The sequence below is a fragment of the Entelurus aequoreus genome, linkage group LG06 (genome assembly GCF_033978785.1).
Source record: "Entelurus aequoreus isolate RoL-2023_Sb linkage group LG06, RoL_Eaeq_v1.1, whole genome shotgun sequence".
Taxonomy (NCBI): Eukaryota; Metazoa; Chordata; class Actinopteri; order Syngnathiformes; family Syngnathidae; genus Entelurus; species Entelurus aequoreus.
Window position 1 is genome coordinate 57,170,334 of NC_084736.1, and position 21,873 is coordinate 57,192,206.

Here is a 21,873-nt window from a genome sequence, read left to right on the forward strand (position 1 = left end):
TTGCAAAAGACTGCACACAAAAATCTGATCGTGATATTTCATTGAAAATGCGCACATCTTTGATGTGGTATTTGCCACACATCATACCTCAAATAGCACAAAAGCATTGAACTCTTAACTACCCAGACATTCTCCATACAGGATCAAGCTTGTTAATAATGCCTGTGTGAAAACAAATTGTCAATAGGTAGTGAAGAAAATAAATGCAACTATGCCAAACAAGATGGTAGCTATTAAAGGTTGTTCATGTTGTTGCCATGCAAATACCCATGCACAAATGCAGCATTACAAAGATCTATCCAAAGTAGAGAAAAGTTGTCTTGGAGTTGATCTGAGCCCTGATCAGCAACTACATGGCTCCACCCAGAGGACAGAAGAGAGAATTTGCAAAACATGTATTCTTCCTGCCTAGTGACATCAGCTAGCAACTGTATGTTGGTATCCTGCACTTAATGACAAAATCTATTCACAGTCCTGTATCCCTCTTCAGATATTTGACCGCCGACTTCTACAAACCCAAAAATCATCAAGTGTCTGTAAACACACAACAACAAAGTATCTACCAGTTTCAACAAGTCAAATATAAGATTTGTTTTTATCATCTAGGGTTGGGCAATATGCCTGTAAACTGTATCACAATTGAAGTGTTTTGTATCGGTCGATATTGATAATTATTGAGATGTTTTATGACCTATGGAAAATAAGGACCAGGAGAAAAATATATTAAGTGGAAACATTTTTAATTACAAATGTAACTTTTCTCTGATTATAATCCCCTCAGCTATCAAGGCATAAAATAAAATAAATGTCAAAACAAGCATGGAAAACAATGTCAACAAAATTATAAAATCACATTGTACATCTAATAACCTTTTAAAATGAAAGTGCAAAAATAAGGAATATGTAAGAAATGGTTAATAAAGTGTAACAAAATAGTGCAAAGTGTGAACATGTAAACATAGAGAAACCTGAGAAGAACTATTTTCTGCAGGTTTAGTGCCAGGAAGTTACAGCTGTGCTCTAAAGGGTGAGCGCAGCCAAGGTGGTGTGGTATTACCAGTCTTGGTGGGGACGAGCGCCTTGCATCATTTAGAGACCACATTGGTCTGACTGCAGTCCTTTTTTTTTTTTAAATCCCAAAAAACTGCCATACTGTTGAGGTGACTTTTCCTGTTTTATCCACAATTTGTACTCTCTCTACAGCACTCATTTTTACTTTCTCTTCTCACTCCATGCAATTGATCAACGGCGAGACAACATGATGGCGCAACCAAACTTGATAGTTGATACTGTTACCTGATTGGCTGTTAAACTGATCAGTGATCACTTCCTGCGTTACTCGATTACCAAAGAGAAAGTGCCTTTGTTCAGGCAATCAACCTTGCTTCGTAGCTTGCAGATTCTTCTTCGTTTACATGTCTATTGCAATATATATGGTTTGTTTTATCACCCAGCCCTAAAGTACAAGCATATTTTGAGGCATGTACAAAATAAGACTAATAGTGACAGGAGTAGTTTTCTGGAACTAAAACAAATTAGTTGAATAGCCTCACTTAAGTGTACACAAAGCACACAAAAAAAATCTATATATATATATATATATATATATACACAATGATTTTTGATCAAAAATCTGTGCATAGTTGTGAATGCTGGATGGTGGATGTGTCCACTGTACTGTGATAGTTCTTAGTTCCTGCAAATCACAAGCTGTGTGTAAAACATTGAAGATAAAAACATATTTAGCAGTATGTAGTATCCTAGTTGGAAAAAACACTTCAAAGCAAACAAGTTGAGCAGTCCTGTGAGCAACATTGGCTGGACTCTACAACTGCAGCAGTGTGCGAGCATAAACAACAGAGGGCGCCATTGTTCTGTCTACAAATGTGGTACAGTATGATCTGTCTCTTAGTAGAAGACAAGACTAAACCAATATACTATTCGCAATATCCATCCATCCATTTTCTACCGCTTGTCCCTTTTGGGGTCGCGGGGGGTGCTGGAGCCTATCTCAGCTGCATTCGGGCAGAAGGCGGGGTACATCCTGGACAAGTCGCCACCTCATCACAGGGCCAACACAGATAGACAGACAACATTCACACACTAGGGCCAATTTATTGTGGCCAATCAACCTATCTCCAGGTGAATGTTTTTGGCGGTGGGAGGATATAATATATGTTTCATGTGAGTCAATCTAAGCAGACACTGCAATAAAAAAAACAACTGGAACGCATAAGAACTCTTTGCGGGTTATTGTACTGCACTTAGGGATGTGTACCGTTCACATTTGAACCGATACAATACCAATTTCTGGTAGGCTAGCTAGTAATCTCAACCGGTACTCAAATGTTCTGTACTTTTGTGTGTGTTTGATGAATATTAAATCTCAACATTCATCAATCTGTAACATTTAAAAATGAGCTGATTATGATAACTGATGTACATCATATTATTATATCCTGTTTAATTATCATATTATCATTTGAAAGTATGACATTAAATTGCAAATACAATTGCAAATCCAAGACGTTGATGGCAGTAGTGTATGGTTTATGGTGTTTTTGCTGCGCCCTAAAAAGTATTAATACTGTAAGTATTGTACTTATCACGAACCAGCTGTTTAATTGTGACGTGCATATTAGTAGTTTTCATTAACAAATTTGGGGGTGTTGAAATCGCCATGTAATATCGCAAAGGCTAATCAGTAGCATGTCAACAGCAAAGCCAATGTATATTAGCATCAAACTAGCACATTTTTGGAAAAGTGGAGCCTTACTTTTCTTATGTTTTTGACTAAATTTCTTTGTTGGCATTGACAAATGCAACATTACCTAAAGGTAGTTTGGCTGAGTTTGCTCTCGGTGCTGCTGGAGTGATCGTCAAGTGGCAGTTTAAAGAGCCGTTGTACTGTTGAAATGAGCTACCTAACGCAACTGAGCATGCGCACACATGCGGATCAGCACTAAACTTTCGCTCGAGTTAAATGCCCATTGAAATGAGCTACCTTGTGTAGATAAAGAGTTGACTTTGTCATTGATGCAACAAGTAAGCAATTAATTTAAAGTACCCTATTTTCCGGAATAAAGAGCGCACCAAAATATAAGCCGCAACCACTAAATTTTAGAAGAACATTGTTTTTTTCCATATATTAGTCGCACCGGCCTATAAGCAGCAGATACATATGTTGTGAAATGAGTTATTTACACAGAAATATTCTGTAAATGTTTATTTACATATAGGGCTGGGCGATATGGCCTTTTATTAATATCTCAATATTTTTAGGCCATGATACCAGGTGTAGAATTCTCTCTGAGAACTCAGCAGAGCAGAGCGTCCTTGCGGATTTCTCAGTTTAACCATTTTTTTCCCTGTTTCTATAATTGGATATTGTGCTTTGAAAACGCCAATGCATGGTCAAGTGAGTGTGCTGGACTAGTGTAGTTTGTGTGGACTTTGCCTACACAAGGCTACTACTTTTTACAACAAGCTACCGAGCTGCTAAACTTTTGCTACAAACACTGCTAACGTGTTACCCTCGGGTGGCTCGTCTTTAAGCCAGTGTCCGAGTGGTAATCAACATGGGAACCAAGAAGAACAAGGAGGACATCGACGAAATTAGAAAGTCGCTTGACTTTCTGACGGAGGAGATGTCTGTTGTGAGTAAACAGCAGAAAACGATCATGGAGCTGGTTGCGGAAGTGAAGACGCTGCGGATCCAGAACGCCGAGAAGGACAAACGACTCGACTTTTTGGAGAGCAGGGTACAAGCTTTGGAGCAATACAGCAGGATAAATGATGTGATTGTATCGGGTCTCCACATAAAACCCCGGTCATACGCGCGGGCGGTGACCGCCGGTAAGAACGCGGGGGCGAGCGGTGTCGCCGACGGTGAGCTGGATATCTCAACGGAGCAACAAGTGGCTACCTTTCTACAGTCCAAAGGAATCACACTGGACTGCAACACCATCGAGGCTTGCCATACCCTGCCCAGGAGAAACAACGACAGCAATGACAAACCAGCTGTCATCATAAGGTTTGCAAACCGAAAGCACAAGACCGCACTACTGAGCCAGGGGAGAAAGTTAAAGGGCTCAAACATCTTTCTAAACGAGCACTTAACGAAGCACAACGCAGACATTGCAAAAAAGGCACGCCACCTCAGGAAGCAGGGGAAAATACAGAATACTTGGACCACAAGTTGCAAGATTTTTGTGAAGTTGAACGGAATGAATGCAAAAGTGGTACTCATCAGAAGCATGGAGGAGTTAGACAAGTACCAGTAGGGAAGAGCCAAAGGGACTGGCATTCTGGTCTAACTGAACTAAGGTAACAACACACCATGTCACACAACAATATGACTTTCGCTACAATGGGTGACGACAGTCATCTAAATCAGCGGATAATGGACTATGAACAATTTACTGCATTTAACACATTGGATCACTATGAGCACAACACACTGGACTTGGAACTGGACATTGACCCAGATATAAATTTCTTTTCCAACATTAATAACTCTTGTAAATACTACACTACTGAACAGTATAATCACAACATCAAAGCAGATGGGAAGTTATCTATTATTCACATTAATGGTAGAAGTCTATATACAAACTTTAAATCCATTAAGAACTATTTGTACTCATTCTCACAACCATTCAATATCATAGCAATATCTGAAACTTGGTTCAACAAGGAAAGGGGAATGGACTTTGAGATGGATGGCTATGAACTTACTTATAAAAACAGAATTAACAAGGGTGGAGGAGGAGTAGCAATTTATGTGGATACAAATTTCAATTTCAAGATTGTAGAGGCTATGTCACAGGTGGTTGATAACCTTCTCGAATGCATTACAATTGAGATTTGCATGGAAAACAAAAAAAATATGCTAATCAGTTGTGTATACAGGGCGCCCGATTCAAGTATTGATACTTTTAAGGACTGGATGGGAGGCATGTTCTCAGGAATAGGTAATAAAAATATATTTATATGTGGAGATACTAACATAGATATATTGAAACATAGCAATCATAAAAGCACAGAGGATTTTATAAATACAATACACAGTATGTGCCTACTTCCTTCAATCACTAGACCCAGTAGAATTACATCTCACAGTGCCACTCTCATAGACAACATATTTACCAATGTAATTGATAACAAAATAAGTGGGTTATTAGTCTGCGATATTACCGACCACCTGCCGGTATTTACGGTAATTGATTATGTTTATAAGAATAGGACAGGTAAACAAAAAATATTTAGGCGAATAAAGACAGACAAATCAATTAATATGTTAATACAGGATCTAGTATCACTGAACTGGGATATGATTTATAATGAAAAAGATGTGGACAGTGCTTATAATATATTTTTGGAAATATTTAAGTCAAAGTATGATAAACATTGTCCAATCAAAGAATACAACAAAACAAGAGCATTTGATAACTGTCCATGGTTAACGAAAGGTTTGCAAAATGCTTGTAAAAAGAAAAATGCATTATACAGGAATTTTATTAGACAGAGAACCAAAGAAGCTGAGGATAAATATAAAAAATATAAAAATAAGTTAATCAGTATTATAAGGATAAGTAAAAAAGAATACTACAAGAATAAACTAGAGCGTAATAAAGATAATATAAAAGGGATATGGAACATATTAAACAGTATAATAAGAGATGGTGTCAAACAAAACAGCTTACCTAAATATTTCAAAGAAGATGATATTGAAAATTACAATATGGAGGAGGTGGCAGATCGCTTCAATCACTTTTTTGTTAAAGTAGGCCCTGATCTAGAGAGTAAAATTATGGATCGAGGGGTGGAAGGAGAGCATATGGGGGATCTGGTGAAGAGAAATCCATGCTCAATGTTCCTTGAGAGAGTCGAAGAGAAGGAAATATTGGACATAGTAAAAAACTGTAAAAACAAACAATCAACAGATTTTAATGATATTGACATGTCATTGGTCAAACTGGTCATTGAGGGGATTTCTAAGCCACTTACTCACATTTGCAATTTATCGTTTCAAACCGGTTCATTTCCAAATCAAATGAAAATAGCAAAGGTCATTCCACTGTATAAAAATGGTAGCAAACACCTCTTCACAAACTACAGACCTGTCTCACTACTGCCTCAATTTTCAAAAATATTGGAGAAACTTTTTAATAGCAGATTAGATTCATTCCTGGAAAAAAATAATGTACTCTCAGAGAGTCAATATGGTTTTAGAACTAAAAGATCAACTTCTCAGGCATTGATGGAATCCATTGAAAGAATCACAGACGCAATTGATAATCATCAATATGCAATTGGCATCTTCATTGACCTTAGAAAAGCTTTTGACATTATCAATCACAATATATTAATTAATAAACTGGAGAAAATTGGTATAAGAGGTATGGCAATAGACTGGATAAAAAGCTATTTGGACAGACGGAAACAGTTTGTGAAGCTGGGAAACCATAGCTCAAATTGCTTGGACATTGCTTGTGGAGTCCCCCAGGGGTCAGTATTGGGACCAAAACTTTTTATACTGTACATAAATGATATTTGCCAAGTATCCAAATTGCTGTCTATGGTACTTTTCGCAGATGACACTAATGTATTTTGCTCTGGTGATGATCTAGATATATTACAAAAGAACATAAATGAAGAGTTGTATAAACTGAAATTATGGTTTGACTGGAACAAATTATCTTTGAATGTGAGCAAGACCAAGTTTATGTTCTTTGGCAGGTTCAGGTTAAACACACAGTTGAATATAGAAATTGATGGGGTGGCTATTGAGCAAGTGCACACAATCAAATTCCTTGGTGTAACAATTGACGACAAGCTCAGCTGGAAAGCACATATTACACATGTCAAATACAAAGTAGCAAGAAGTATAGCAGTCATAAACAAAGCAAAGCAGGTTCTGGATCATAAGTCACTCCACACTCTCTACTGTTCTTTAGTCTTGCCATACTTAAACTACTGTACTGAAGTCTGGGGTAACAATTACAAAAGTTCGTTACAGTCACTAATCATTTTACAAAAAAGAGCAGTAAGGAGCATTCACAAGGTCGGCTATCTGGAACACACCAATGCACTATTTCTACAGTCTAAATTATTAAAATTCACCGACATTGTCTCATATCAAACAGCAATAACTATGTACAGGGCTAGGAACCATTTGTTACCACTGAACATTCAAAACATGTTTAGTGAACGTGAGGGGGGGCATAGTTTGAGGAGAGAACTCAATTTTAAAATTCAGATGAGAAATTCCACCATGAAAAGTTTTCGCATTTCCATCACAGGTGTCAAGTTGTGGAACAATCTGAGCGAAGTACATAAGCAAAGTCCAAGCATCAATGTTTTTAAAAGAATGTACAAAAATATATTGTTCACAGGATATAGTGAACTGCACTAAGAGTCAGTGGGTTTGTATGTGTATGTATATGTATACTATGTATACACGCTGTTGTGTCACATTCATAGTTGTTAAATGTGTGTTGTGGATGTACATGTATGTATATGTATATGTATATATATATATATGTATGTGTGTATGTATGTATATATGTGTACGTACTTATGTGTGTATATGTATTTATGTGACATAACATTTTTATATACTATTATTATTATTATTATTATTATTAAACATACAGTAAGTAATAAGAGGGGTGGGAGTACATAAGTTTTTACTTCTTCTCACTCCTTTTCGGATATGTTTACATTAAATGTTTATTTTCATTTCTTGTTTCTTTTGCTTTTTATTATTACTATTATTATTATTATTATTGTTGTTTTTGTTATTCATTCTTGAATGGCTTTTTTGTTGTTGTTTTTTTCAAAATTTGTTGTTTTTTTTTTTGTCTACATATTCGAAATAAACATGAAAATGAAAATGAAATGAAATGAAATGTCACGATACATGATATATATCTCGATATTTTGCCTTAGCCTTGAATTAACACTTGATGCATATAATCACACCAGTATGATGATTATATGTGTCTACATTAAAACATTCTTGTTTATACTGCATTAATATATGCTCATGTTAAACTTTCATGCAGAGAGGGAAATTACAACTAAGTCAATTTACCAAAACTGTATTTATTAAACAGTTATTAAGCAGTGGCACAAACATTCATGTCATTTCAATACAGAAAGTGCAAGGTTGTCAGAGACAATTTAAAACAAGCTATTAGTGCACTTTTGTGCATGACGTCACTAAGATGACTTATCAAAACAACACTAAATTAAAGTGGACTTTTTGTACAGAACGCCACTACAATAGTTAAAAACAAATAAAGTGCACTTTTGTGCATGATGTCACACAAGATATTTCAATAAGTGTCAAATAAAAATTAGCTGCATAATAGGAAAACAAATAGTGTATGGCCTTCGCTATGTGGTAGATTCCTGCGGACGTTATCTCCTTCTGTTGTTGACTATTTTTTTCATACAGTGTTGATGTGGAAATGGTTGCTTGGGCATTTTGTGGGTGTGGCACCGAACGGAGATGTTGACATGCAGAGTTTCAAGCACTCTTCATTCTCTAGCAGGTGACTTTTCAAATGGTGCTACACATTAGCAGTGGTGCTACTTTTTGTAGTAACGCTTTTTCCGCATACTTGACATATTACGGTTGTCTGTTTAACATATTCCCATTTGAAGCCAAACCACCGCCAGAGATGGACCCTGTGCTGTTTTTCTTGGGAATTAATTATTTATCCTTCATTTTGTTACCAGATTCGCACCTTCTTTTTCTCGTATTACCACTCGCACCAGCACCATTCCGCTAGCATCACAGCTAACGTTACCCAGGGCCGTTACCAAGGGCATATGACATTGCTTGTTTTACCACTTTGTGAGGAGGAGAGACAAGAAAGAGTGAGAAGAGCTTGCAGTGTAATGCCCTCAGCTAAAAGCAACTGCGTGAGAACGTATACTCGAATATCACGATATAGTCATTTTCTATATCGAACAGAGACAAACCCGCGATATATCGCCCAGCCCCATGACCTTAATTGTTTCCCAAATGTGTCTGTAACACGGCAGTAAAACAGGTGATCAAACAAAATAGAAGTCATCGTCATAGACACACTAGCTGCAGAAGCTAGCTCTCCAATCAGCTAAACAGACTCAATAACTCCATGTGATGTTTTGGTGAGGAATTTTTGAAACTGAAACAATACAAAAATAATGCCATTGTAAGTTAATAATACTAACACAAACACTAGTAAACGTGTTAGCATATTAGCTCATGCTAAGGACAATAGCTTCCTTACATTACGATAGCAGGTTAAAATATGAATGAAAACACTCCTACAGACATCACACATGGGATGGGATTTAGTAAGTGTAAACAGTTTTGGTTATACTGTAGAACTTACAAACATTGCTTGGAGTGATGAATGAAGACTCATACGAGTAGATCGCTATGGACGGCTAGAAGACAAACGACACTCCGGTTGGGGAAAAAATACTATCCGTATATGGAAGCAACAACTGCAGTGAGCAAACTCGCCCATAAGATGGCGCATTAGCACTAACAATAAAATACCTACAATATGTATGTGCTTGGTTGTTTTTTTTCAACTATTTTTACTATGGCTGTTATAGCAAAGAAAAATTCCAAAAATTATGTTATAAACAAAAGGGTCCAAAGTGACAGAAAAAAGTAGCGGCTTATTGTCCAGAATATTTCTGTCATAGTGTCTCCTGACCAGTAAGCATGTAGACGATTACAGTGTGAGGGAGTTCACTTTGACGCTTACAATGGTGGCCTACATTTTCATTGTCCGTTCATCGATCCATTTTCTACCGCTTGTCCCTTTTGTGGTCGCGGGGTGTGCTGGACAAGTCGCCACCTCATCATTACTGTTTAAACAGGAATAGCAATCTCAGTGAAAACAAAGGTTGCTTGGCACTGAGGAACTACGACAATAAGAGTTGTGCTCGACTACCTAGCGGTAGAGGAAGCATTATTTGATGGCTAAATATGCCTGTCAAAATGTGCCCATGTGAAGTTCATGTGTAACAGCCACCATTCTAATAAATATCAAATTTGATCCATCCATCCATTTTCTACCGCTTGTCCCTTTTGGGGTCGCGGGGGGTTCTGGAGCCTATCTCAGCTGCATTCGGGCAGTAGGCGGGGTACACCCTGGACAAGTCGCCAACTCAGGCGTGGCAAAGTTGGTAGAGTGGCCGTGCCAGCAATCGGAGGGTTGCTGGTTACTGGGGTTCAATCCCCACCTTCTACCATCCTAGTCACGTCCGTTGTGTCCTTGGGCAAGACTCTTCACCCTTGCTCCTGATGGCTGCTGGTTAGCGCCTTGCATGGCAGCTCCCGCCATCAGTGTGTGAATGTGTGTGTGAATGGGTGAATGTGGAAATATGGTCATAGCGCTTTGGGGTACCTTGAAGGTAGAAAAGCGCTATACAAGTTAAGTTAAAGTTAAAGTTAAAGTGCCAATGATTGTCACACACACACTAGGTGTATAACCCATTTATCATTTTATTTATTATCGCAGGGCCAACACAGATAGACAACATTCACACTCACATTCACACACTAAGGACCAATCGATGTATTAAATGTTATTTAACCTTGGTGCAGGTAAGAGGTGCTATGCGCAGTTTATTCATTTCCCTTTAGTGTGAACGTGTTGGATTAAAAGCTTTGAAAGGGACCAAAATGTAATCTCATATTTTGTTCTATCGGCCAGAGATGAAAAATAATCCCTAAATCTCCTAAATTGACAGATATGAAAAGGGCGAGAATGTGCCGAGGGTTATTCCAAAAATAAGAACAAGGGAATACAGTTAGTTTTATTGTGTGAGACTTTTGAGGCATTTCAAGATTTAATCATTTAAAACATTATTTTGAAAGGACCCTTTATGGTCTGAAGGCTGCCCTACAGGTAAATCATAAATCAGTGTGAAACCTGGGTAACAACAACAAAACATTAACATCTGTTTCCCTTTCTTTTTATTTTTAAGATGTTTGTTCAAAACAAACTTTACACACATTGTTTTGAAAGGAAGTTGCCATCTCGGAGCATAACAGTGACGTGTTGGGGTAAAAAACATTGGTCTCTGTCTAAATGAAAGGATGTATTTTGTTGCTTTTACAAAAAGCCAAGTGCTTTTTTTATGACTCCCAATGACTGGTAGGCAAACCCAAATAGATAAAAAAAAAAAAGGGTGGACATTACTAAAGGCATGTCACAATGTTCTCTTGTTCTAAGCATGTAATAAAATGCTGCAGGCACCGAGCCAAGTGTGAATATGGCTCTTGTCATAGTGTCGCTCTTCTTTATCATAGAGACATTTCATTGCCGTTCATGACATAAGTATGAGTATAAAACAGTCCTTTGCAACTCGCGGCCCGCAGGCCACATTTGGCCTGCCAAAACTTTATATTTGGCCTGCCAAACATCGCCCAAATAGGCTTGATGAAACCATTCAAACTAGGGTTGATCATGTATGCAGTACTCCCGCCACCCCGCAGGGGGCAACAGCGAGGCACAATGAAACAGCAGGAGACTGAGTGAAAGAAGACTACTCATTCAACCCCCCAAAAAAAATCCAAATAAATAATAACCTACGGAAGCATTTGGCCCCTGAGCCCTTGGGCTCTTGAAAGTGTGGCCATCTTCATTATGTAGATGAATAGCCCTGGTATAAATGCATACTTTAGCGATGTCATCGCAAAGTGGAAGTGTGGAAAATGCTTGTGTTTTGTTTATTAGCTTAAAAAAATGTCTTGGTATTGTGGTTACCTTCCTTTTACACTTTAAGAGTTATAAAAATACTAAGAATTGAAGCAAATATTAATTGACCTTTTGGTGAGCTACTCAAAATCATGAGCTAGCTGTTTGGGACTTCTGTAATTTAGAGTTTTATAATCATGTCTCTGATATAAATCCTTGGGTTAAAGCCCTCCTGTGTTACCAGACATATTTCCCAAGTTTGTAGACAACAACAAAAACCCAAATTATTTTGTGATAATGAAAGATAACAATCTCATCACTGTACTATCAACGATACACCCTAAATTCCAGGCTATAAAGCGCGTATTTAAGCCGCACCCACCAGAAGAAATAAATATGTTTACATATACCGTATTTCCTTGAATTGCCGCCGGGTATATAGTATGCGCATGCCTCGATTTACCGCAGGGTCAAACTCGTTTCGCAAAATAATTAGCGCATCCCTAGAATTACCGCCGGGTAAGTCACATACCTACTTTGTTTTTAGCGTTACCCGGCAGTTTGCGGTGTTGCAAATGTTCGTTCAGCGTATTTTTTGCACTGGTATACAGTAAAACACGAGTGACATGTCATGAGTGACACGTCACGAGCGACACGTCATGAGTTTAGGGGGCAACGACTGAGACTTTCAGTGACATATTTCATAAAGGCTGTGACATATCGTTATTGTATGTATACTGGCATTTATACACCGGCACATTAGCGCAGACGACATGCTGCCAAAACCAATCACATGTAAACTTATCTTTAGAAATGCTAATGTATGCACGCTACTTACAAAACAATAAAATTGTTTTAATGTTGGTGACATAGTTTAACATAAATATATGCATAGATCTACATAACATATGTCCCAAGTCCTATGTGCAACATCCAGCATAATATATCACAATTGATTATACCGGTATACATTGTACCGCTGTGTTATAACGCAGGCACTTGGGAGCCATTCAACAATTACATATGCAAAGGGGGGCGGGGTTGGGGGTCAAAATCCTGGGGGGGAAATGCGCACAATTAAGTACCATCATTTGTATAGTAAATTTTGCGTACGGGGTTTGGGGTCAAAATCCTGGAGAAAAATGCGTACGTAATTGTTGAATGACCCCTTGTAAAAATAAAGAGTGTCACGTTATAATTGCCTTTTCAGACCCAAACAAAAAGAATTCCCGGGATGATTCATGGTGCTTTAAATTTTATTGTGGCATTAAGCGATGTCATGATTATCCTTACATCACACTCAAATTTATAAGCGCATGCCTAAATTTACCGCATGCCTTTGGTAAGCGCCGGAGTGAGAAGAGGTTTTAAATTAATTACAGCCGGTGCGCTAATTCAAGGAAATACGGTATTAGCCGCATCGGACCTTAAGGGGCAGATATATACCGGCAGGAAAAATTTTGTAATTGTTTATTTACATACCTTAGGTGTTTTTAAACGGTACCTGTCACACACCAATAAAACGGCTGATCAAACAAAACAGAAGTCATGGTCATGGACCCACTAGCTGTGGAAGTTAGCTCTCCGATCAGCTAAACAGACTCATTAAGTCCACAGTGATGTTTTGGTGAATTTACAAAACGGAAACAATACAAAGGGAATGCCGTTCTAAGTTAATAATACTAACACAAACATGTGAGCATATTTGCTCATTCTAACAACGCTAGCTTGATTACATTACGATAGCACGTACAAATATTCATGAAAACACTCATACGGACATCACACATAGGACGGTTTAGTAAGTACGAATTGTTTTAGTTATATTGTAAAACCTACAAAGGTTGCTTCGAGTGATGAAGATCCCCTCCGAGCAGAAACGCTATGGACGGTTTTACTTCCGGTTTAACGCATAAGCAGGAAGTAAATTTTCAACCGACAGCACCTGCAGTGGGTGAACTTATGCAAAAGATGGTGCCGTAACACAAACAATAACAAACCATTACAGTGTCTCTGCTTGCGTATATGAAAACTACAAACAAACAAAACATTATGGCCTTTAGCGATCCGTTTTATACCGTATGGTTCAAAGTGTAGGAAAAAATTAGCGGCCTATGGTCCAGAAAATACAGTATTTATACTATACTTGGTTTCATTACTGTTGATATTTTTATCGATCTGCCCACCCCGATTTACATTGAAGAGGTCTCGGTTAGTGGTTAGCACGGCTTATTGTATCTTTCTACGGTGTGTAGTGGAGCTACGCCTCGTCCTCCAGTGATAATGGTACAGTGGAACCTCGATTTACAAACTTAATTGGTTCTTGAACAGGGTAAGTAAATCGAAAAGTCTGTATAATGAAGGAACTTTCTTTCCATAAGAAACAATGTAAATATGAATAATGGGTTGCAGCCTCGACAAAGGTCCATATTTTAGTGAAGGTGCGTACACTTTGAACACAACATAAAGTGCTTTACAGTATTGTTTATTAAACGAGGTGATGGATCAAATTTCGCTTTATTAACAAGTCAAAACAACAACAAGCTGAAAACTGTCCTGCATGCGCTGCTCTTTCAACATGCGTACACACACAGAAGTCCCCTTGGTGTCCCCACAAATGATCAGAAATCACAAAAATCCTTAACTTGATCAACCATATAATAATAAACATTTTAAAGAGTAAAATCCAATTACATTAACATCGGCAGAGAGCTGACGAGAAATAAGCAGACAGACAGACGGAGAAAAGGGGGAATTGTGGGAGGGACCGTGTGTGTGTGTGTGCGTGCTGAAAGAGGAAGTGCCATCTCCTCTGCTGTAAAATAAGTCTGCTTTGGCATATTTTCTAGGAAAATCCAGTTTCATCACAATTAAACCTTTCTGTGGTAAAAAGCCTGCCTTGGTGATTCTCCCATACTTGTGAGCACCATTAATGTATTTCTCGCAAATAGTCTTTTTTTTTTTTTTTTTAACACTCCACACAATTCCCTCCTTTTGCCATGCTGGTCTGTTGTCAATTTGGGAATTCATATTGAGTAAGCGAAATGGACAAAACTTATCAAAAGGCACACATGCTGAAGCGCTGACATGTGACTATAGAGTACTGCGCAGCAAGTGATGTGAAGGGCTCCGCCTCCCCAAAAATGCTGCACCCTGCTTTTTGCCTGCAGGGGGAGACACAAAATGAATGAATGAATCAAGTGTTCATACCACAGACATGGGTCGCACATGGGGGCAGTTTAGCTCGATCTAAAAGTTTGTAAATCGAAAAGTTCTCCAATAGTGACGTTCGTAAAATCGAGATTCCACTGTACTTGTAAGAAAAGTAGTTGATTTTCCACCATGGTGGCGAGAATTAGTGACTTACTGCAGACGTCACTAGCGAGGATTAATTGATAGATTAATTGAAACTTTTATTAGTAGATTGCACAGTTCAGTACATATTCCGTACAATTGACCACTAAATGGTAACACCCGAATAAGTTTTTCAATTTGTTTAAGTCGGGGTCTACGTAAATCAATTCATGGTAAAGGCCACTACATTGCGTTGAGGAAGTGGCTGTGCACTGTGAAGGAACTCTAGTATTGCCAAATTTCTACCATTTTGTGTGCAGTGACTCAGAAGTAGAAGAGACACGGTGTCCTCGTGAATGTAAATCCAAGTTTTATTAGTCATGCATGGACTACAATCTACTCACTCAAGTTCCTGCTATTCAAAGTTTACAAAAGGCCACTTGCCTCTTTGCTATGTCAACACATCTCAAACAGGAAGCCCTTTGTTTTGACCCCAAAAATCAGGCCTAATTTCTGAAAAAAACAACACATTGATATAGCTTCTCATTCAGGTTAAGGACAGCACTGCATGTGTGTGCGTGTTGTTATTTTCCAGTGTGGGACATTCACGGCCAAGGGTGGCCCGATGGCTGCTCCCATCCTGCTTAAGAAAAGGACGGAAGCAGGTTGGAAATATAATCTGGTCCCACACTTTGAGAGCAGAATTTAGTTTACATTGAATAAAAACTTCCTATGAGGGAACAACCATTAAAAAAAACAATACTTCTTAGACATTTAAGACTCCTGGTGGTTTTAGTAGCATCTTTATCACCACTATGCACAATGTGAAAAAGTACACCCTTATTCATTGTGAACATTTTACTTGTTTAGGAACTCTGTGTCCTTGGGGACACAGAGTTCAAAGTTGATGTTATTCTACAATGAGACAAAGTCTTAATAAGATCCTCGAGGGGATTACACCCAAAACCCGAGTATAGCAAGATAAGGCAGCTAAAAATAGCCCTTCCTGAAGCGTCTTGCCTCGGAGTAAACACGGAGGGCCTCAAGGTGGGATTCTTGCTTAAATCTCTTTCTTTACTAGTTCCTGTTTCAAGATTCAACAGGAAAACATTCTGTCCTATTGAAGAGAAACTAAAAAAGCTATAGGTTATGTTTATGTTTGGACATGAAAGACGCAAGCTGCCATCGTTGCATTGTCTGCTTCTTCTATGAACATAACTGAACTCTAAATGTAATTCAGAAGTATGATTATTGCCATTGTAGGTCTTGTGAATGATAGACCATTATAGGTTTTGTGACTGATATACAGTCAGACCATTATAGGTCTTGTGAATGATAAACAGTCAGACCATTATAGGTCTTGTCAATGATATAGTCAGACCATTATAGGCAGGGGTCTCAAACACGCGGCCCGCGAGACGTTATTTTGAGGCCCCCGTTAGTGCGGCCCGCGAGTTTTAAATGAATGGTGCTTGACAGCGTTGTGTGCGGAGCTGAAGGAATCTACCAAACATGGTGTGGTATAAGGTTCTCCACAACATCGAGGGTGTGCCGTGATGGCACTGCCTTTAATGTCCTCTAGAAACTGTCACTGCATCATCTTTTTCTCCATACTAACAACTTGCCGGCCCAGACACATGTTCTATGAGGCTTCTGCAGACACACGAAAGTTATTGCAAGACATACTTGAGGAACAGCCATACATGTCACACTGAGGGTGGTCATATTTTATTTTATTTATTTTTTAACACTGTTACAAATATGCGCCACACTGTGAACCCACACCAAACAAGAATTACAAACACATTTCGGGAGAACATCCGCACCTAAACACAACATAAACACAACAGAACAAATACCCAGAATCCTTTGCAGCCCTAACTCTTCCGGGCTACAAAAACACCCCGCTACCCCTAACCCCACCTCCTCCCAACCCCGCCCACCTCAACCCCCCCACACACACCTCAACCCCCCCATCTCCCGAATTCAGAGGTCTCAAGGTTGGCAAGTATGCATTGACGTCACTTGCGTGATGCAAGCAGAGAAACATTTTGCCGCTTTTCCACGACACCCGCCCACGCTCTTCCTCCCTCCCTCCCTGTCTCCCTCGCTCCCGCCCCCGGCGCCGCTGTAAAAAGTCCGGGCGGGGAAGACGAGCGGTCCGGTAGCTTCCAAAGCACTCCGCCGAAGGACCGAGCGACAATACAAAACTGTGGTGCACTGGACACCAGCGCTGATACTCCGACAGAGAGGCGCTGGGCGAATCAGACGTGTAACACGTTAGTGGTGATATTAGCCCGTTCGGGGCTAATTGTGCTACCGTAACTGTAAACTCCACGGCGAGCCCCCACACCCCCTTCCCCCTCCCTTTGGCTCCAGACAGAGACGATTTTTTATGCAATATTTCTTTGTTGAGCACAGGGGCACCCCTACGTGTCTTATTTAATTTAATTTAATTTTTATTTATCTCCTTCATTGATGTGCATCTTTGATCGATAGACAATTATACCACATTTAGTCAATTATACATTTACACACCAATGCCTGAGAAGGAGCAGGATGAAGAAAAATCTTATATTTTTCTGCCCCCTTCAACATAATACGTAGTCCTACTTAATGATATCATATAAACCAACAATTACATCCAAATATAACGAAAACAAACAAACAAAAAAACACAAGAAGTGCAAAACTTCATGATGTACAAACCGAACAAAAAAAACAAAAGAAGTAATATACACCTCACGGGATGATACAAAACAAATACAAAACCAGGCAAAAAATAAGTAAAATAATAAATATAAAGCAAAATGTAAACACTTATGGCTGTACATATGATCTTATTGTTCTGTCTTTATATATTTTTTCAATTGGAATATATTTTTACAATCTTTTATCTCATTGTAAATAGAATTCCATAGTTTAACCCCCACCACTGATATGCACATTTGTTTTAAAGTTGTCCTTGAAAACTGATGTTGGAAATGACCTTTTCTTCTATGCTCTCCATTCTCAGAAGTGATGACAAACATTTTTTGTAAATTTGCTGGTAATGTTTTACTTTTAGCCTTAAACATGACACATAATGTCTGTAACTTTACTAGCTCCTGTAATTTCAATAAACACGAATTAATAAATATTATGTTAGTGTGTTTTAAGTAATCTACTTTATGAATAATCCTTACAGCTCTTTTCTGTAGTTGATACAGAGAAAGTTGCGGTGCACAAGGAATACAATTTGAAACGTCATTATACAACTAGACATGCTGAGGAGTATGCAAAATACCAGGGAGATGAGAGAGTGAACCGGGTTGCAAATTGTAAAACCAGTCTACTGAGGCAACAAGATTTCGTCAAGAAAGCAAGCGAAAAGAGCGATGCAGCAGTCAAAGCTAGCTACATGGTGAGTGAGATGGTTGCTAGGGCGGGAAAGCCATTCAAAGAAGGTGAATTCTTTAAAAAGTGCATGTTGGATTTTTTTTAAGAAATCTTTTCTTGCGGCCCAGCCTCACCCTGTTTCTGCATCCAGTGGCCCCCAGGTAAATTGAGTTTGAGACCCCTGATTATAGGTCTTCTGAATGATATACGGTCAGACCATTATAGGTTTTGTGAATGATATACGGTCAGACCATTATAGGTTTTGTGAATGATATACAGTCAGACCATGATATGTTTTGTGAATGATATACAGTCAGACCATTATAGGTTTTGTGAATGATATACAGTCAGACCATTATAGGTCTTGTGAATGATATACAGTCAGACCATTATAGGTCTTGTGAATGATATACAGTCAGACCATTATAGGTCTTGTGAATGATATACGGTCAGACCATTATAGGTTTTGTGAATGATATACGGTCAGACCGTTATAGGTCTTGTGAATGATATACAGTCAGACCATTATAGGTCTTGTGAATGATATAGTCAGACCATTATAGGTTTTGTGAATGATAGACGGTCAGACCATTATAGGTTTTGTAAATTATATACAGTTAGACCTGCATTGGTGACCACTTTTCCATATTTACAGAAAAGTGTTACAAACCTTTTAACGCGACCAGCAGCCATTTATTTTGCACAATATCTGAAGTTGTCAAAGCGTATCAATATATCAATACAAAGTAAAAAAAAACCTGCTTGTTTAAGTATCGTTAGTACCAAATACTGTATGACACTTTTTCCTCGGCTTGGCAAGACAGTTCTCAGCGTCTGAGCACTCAAATTGCGCTGAAGAAGAACGCCTGGTGTCTTTAAAAAATATTCAGTTTTCATATGTGGTATTTTAGCAGTGGGGTATAGGTTGCACCCACTACATTTTAGAAGAAAAAAACATGTTTCCATACATTAGCCGCACATATATACGTTGTGACATGAGTTATTTACACAGTACGATTCTGTAAATGTTTATTTACATGCCTTAATTGTTCCTGAACTGTGTCTGTAACACGAGAGTAAAATGGCTGATCAGACAAAACAGAAATCCTCGTCATGGACCCACGAGCTGCTAAACAGACTGAATAACTCCACGGTGACAACTTGGAGAGTTTACTGAGGAATATGTGAAACTGAAACAATACAAACATATTGCCGTTGTAAGTTAATAATACTAAAACAGACACACGTAAACGTGTTAAGCGAAAGCTAATGAAGCTAGCGTCATTACATTACAATAGCACGTACAAATATGCATGAAAACACTCCTACAGACATCACACATGGGACGGTTTAGTAAATATAAACAGATTTAGTTATACTGTAATATTTACAAACATTGCTTGGTGTGATGAATGAAGAATTCATACAAGTAAAAACGCTATGGATGGCTAAAAGACTGAACACCACTCCGGTTGAAAAAACAAAAAAAGCACTCTGGATAAGTGGAAAGACACTGCAGCACCTGCAGTGAGCGAAAAAAACAAAAAACAAACAATAAAACACCCTGTCAGTGTTTTTGCTTGGCTTTTTCATAAAATGATTTTTTATTATTGCTGTCAGCAAAGAAAAATCTATAAATTAGCCGCTAAACTGCAGGGTTCAAGCGTAGAAAAAAAGTAGCGGCATTTACAGTTTTTACTTATTTGTGGAAGCCCATCACACGTGGATTTGGTGTTTCTGCACATAAACATGATAATGGAGGTGTGTCAGTGTAGGTGTGGCATAACTACGCTTCAAGACACACCTGCTTTGCCAGATAATAAAACTCCTTCTAGCCACTTTGTCGCTATATTTAGCAAGTAAAGGTACATATTGAAAATGAAAGCGAGGTGCATCTTGCGTAGGGCTGGACGATTATCTTTAAAAAAAATAATTAAAATAATTTTAAATGATACTGTGATTACGATTACTAACACAATTACTCATTAATGTAAAAACATGACAATTTATTTTTAGACTTAGACTTAGACTTCCTTTTTATTGTCATTCAAATTTGAACTTTACAGTACAGATAAGAACAACATTTTGTTTCATTAGCTCATGGTAGTGCAGGATAAAAAAGCAATAAGGTGCATATATAAATAAATAAATAGTTTACTGTACAGATAAATATATTGCACTTTCATATACATCCACATTTATGGATGTACAAACCCTGTTTCCATATGAGTTGGGAAATTGTGTTAGATGTAAATATAAACGGAATACAATGATTTGCATATCCTTTTCAACCCATATTAAATTGAATGCACTACAAAGACAAGATATTTGATGTTCAAACTCATAAACTTTATTTATTTTTTGCAAATAATAATTAACTTAGAATTTCATGGCTGCAACACGTGCCAAAGTAGTTGGGAAAGGGCATGTTCACCACTGTGTTACATGGCCTTTCCTTTTAACAACACTCAGTAAATGTTTGGGAACTGAGGAGACACATTTTTTAAGCTTCTCAGGTGGAATTCTTTCCCATTCTTGCTTGATGTACAGCTTAAGTTGTTCAACAGTCCGGGGGTCTCCGTTGTGGTATTTTAGGCTTCATAATGCGCCACACATTTTCAATGGGAGACAGGTCTGGACTACAGGCAGGCCAGTCTAGTACCCACACTCTTTTACTATGAAGCCACGTTGATGTAACACGTGGCTTGGCATTGTGTTGCTGAAATAAGCAGGGGCGTCCATGGTAACGTTGCTTGGATGGCAACATATTTTGCTCCAAAACCTGTATGTACCTTTCAGCATTAATTTCGCCTTCACAGATGTGTAAGTTACCCATGTCTTGGGCACTAATACACCCCCATACCATCACAGATGCTGGCTTTTCAACTTTGCGCCTATAACAATCCGGATGGTTCCTTTCCTCTTTGGTCCGGAGGACACGACGTCCACAGTTTCCAAAAACAATTTGAAATGTGGACTCGTCAGACCACAGAACACTTTTCCACTTTGTATCAGTCCATCTTAGATGAGCTCAGGCCCAGCGAAGCCGACGGCGTTTCTGGGTGTTGTTGATTAACTGTTTTCGCCTTGCATAGGAGAGTTTTAACTTGCACTTACAGATGTAGCGACCAACTGTAGTTACTGACAGTGGGTTTCTGAAGTGTTCCTGAACCCATGTGGTGATATCCTTTACACACTGATGTCACTTGTTGATGCAGTACAGCCTGAGGGATCGAAGGTCACAGGCTTAGCTGCTTACGTGCAGTGATTTCTCCAGATTCTCTGAACACTTTGGTCATATTACGGACCGTAGATGGTGAAATCCCTAAATTCCTTGCAATAGCTGGTTGAGAAAGGTTTTTCTTAAACTGTTCAACAATTTGCTCACGCATTTGTTGACAAAGTGGTGACCTCGCCCCATCCTTGTTTGTGAATGACTGAGCTTTTCATGGAATCCACTTTTATACCCAATCATGGCACCCAC

General features: G+C 38.5%; 1 protein-coding gene across 1 annotated transcript in view; it reads right to left on the reverse strand.

Moving 5' to 3' along the window:
* The window catches only part of arl15a (ADP-ribosylation factor-like 15a), a 367,743-nt gene that overhangs the window by 306,882 nt on the left and 38,988 nt on the right, over window positions 1-21,873 (reverse strand). The gene's annotated exons all lie outside the window — the stretch shown is intronic.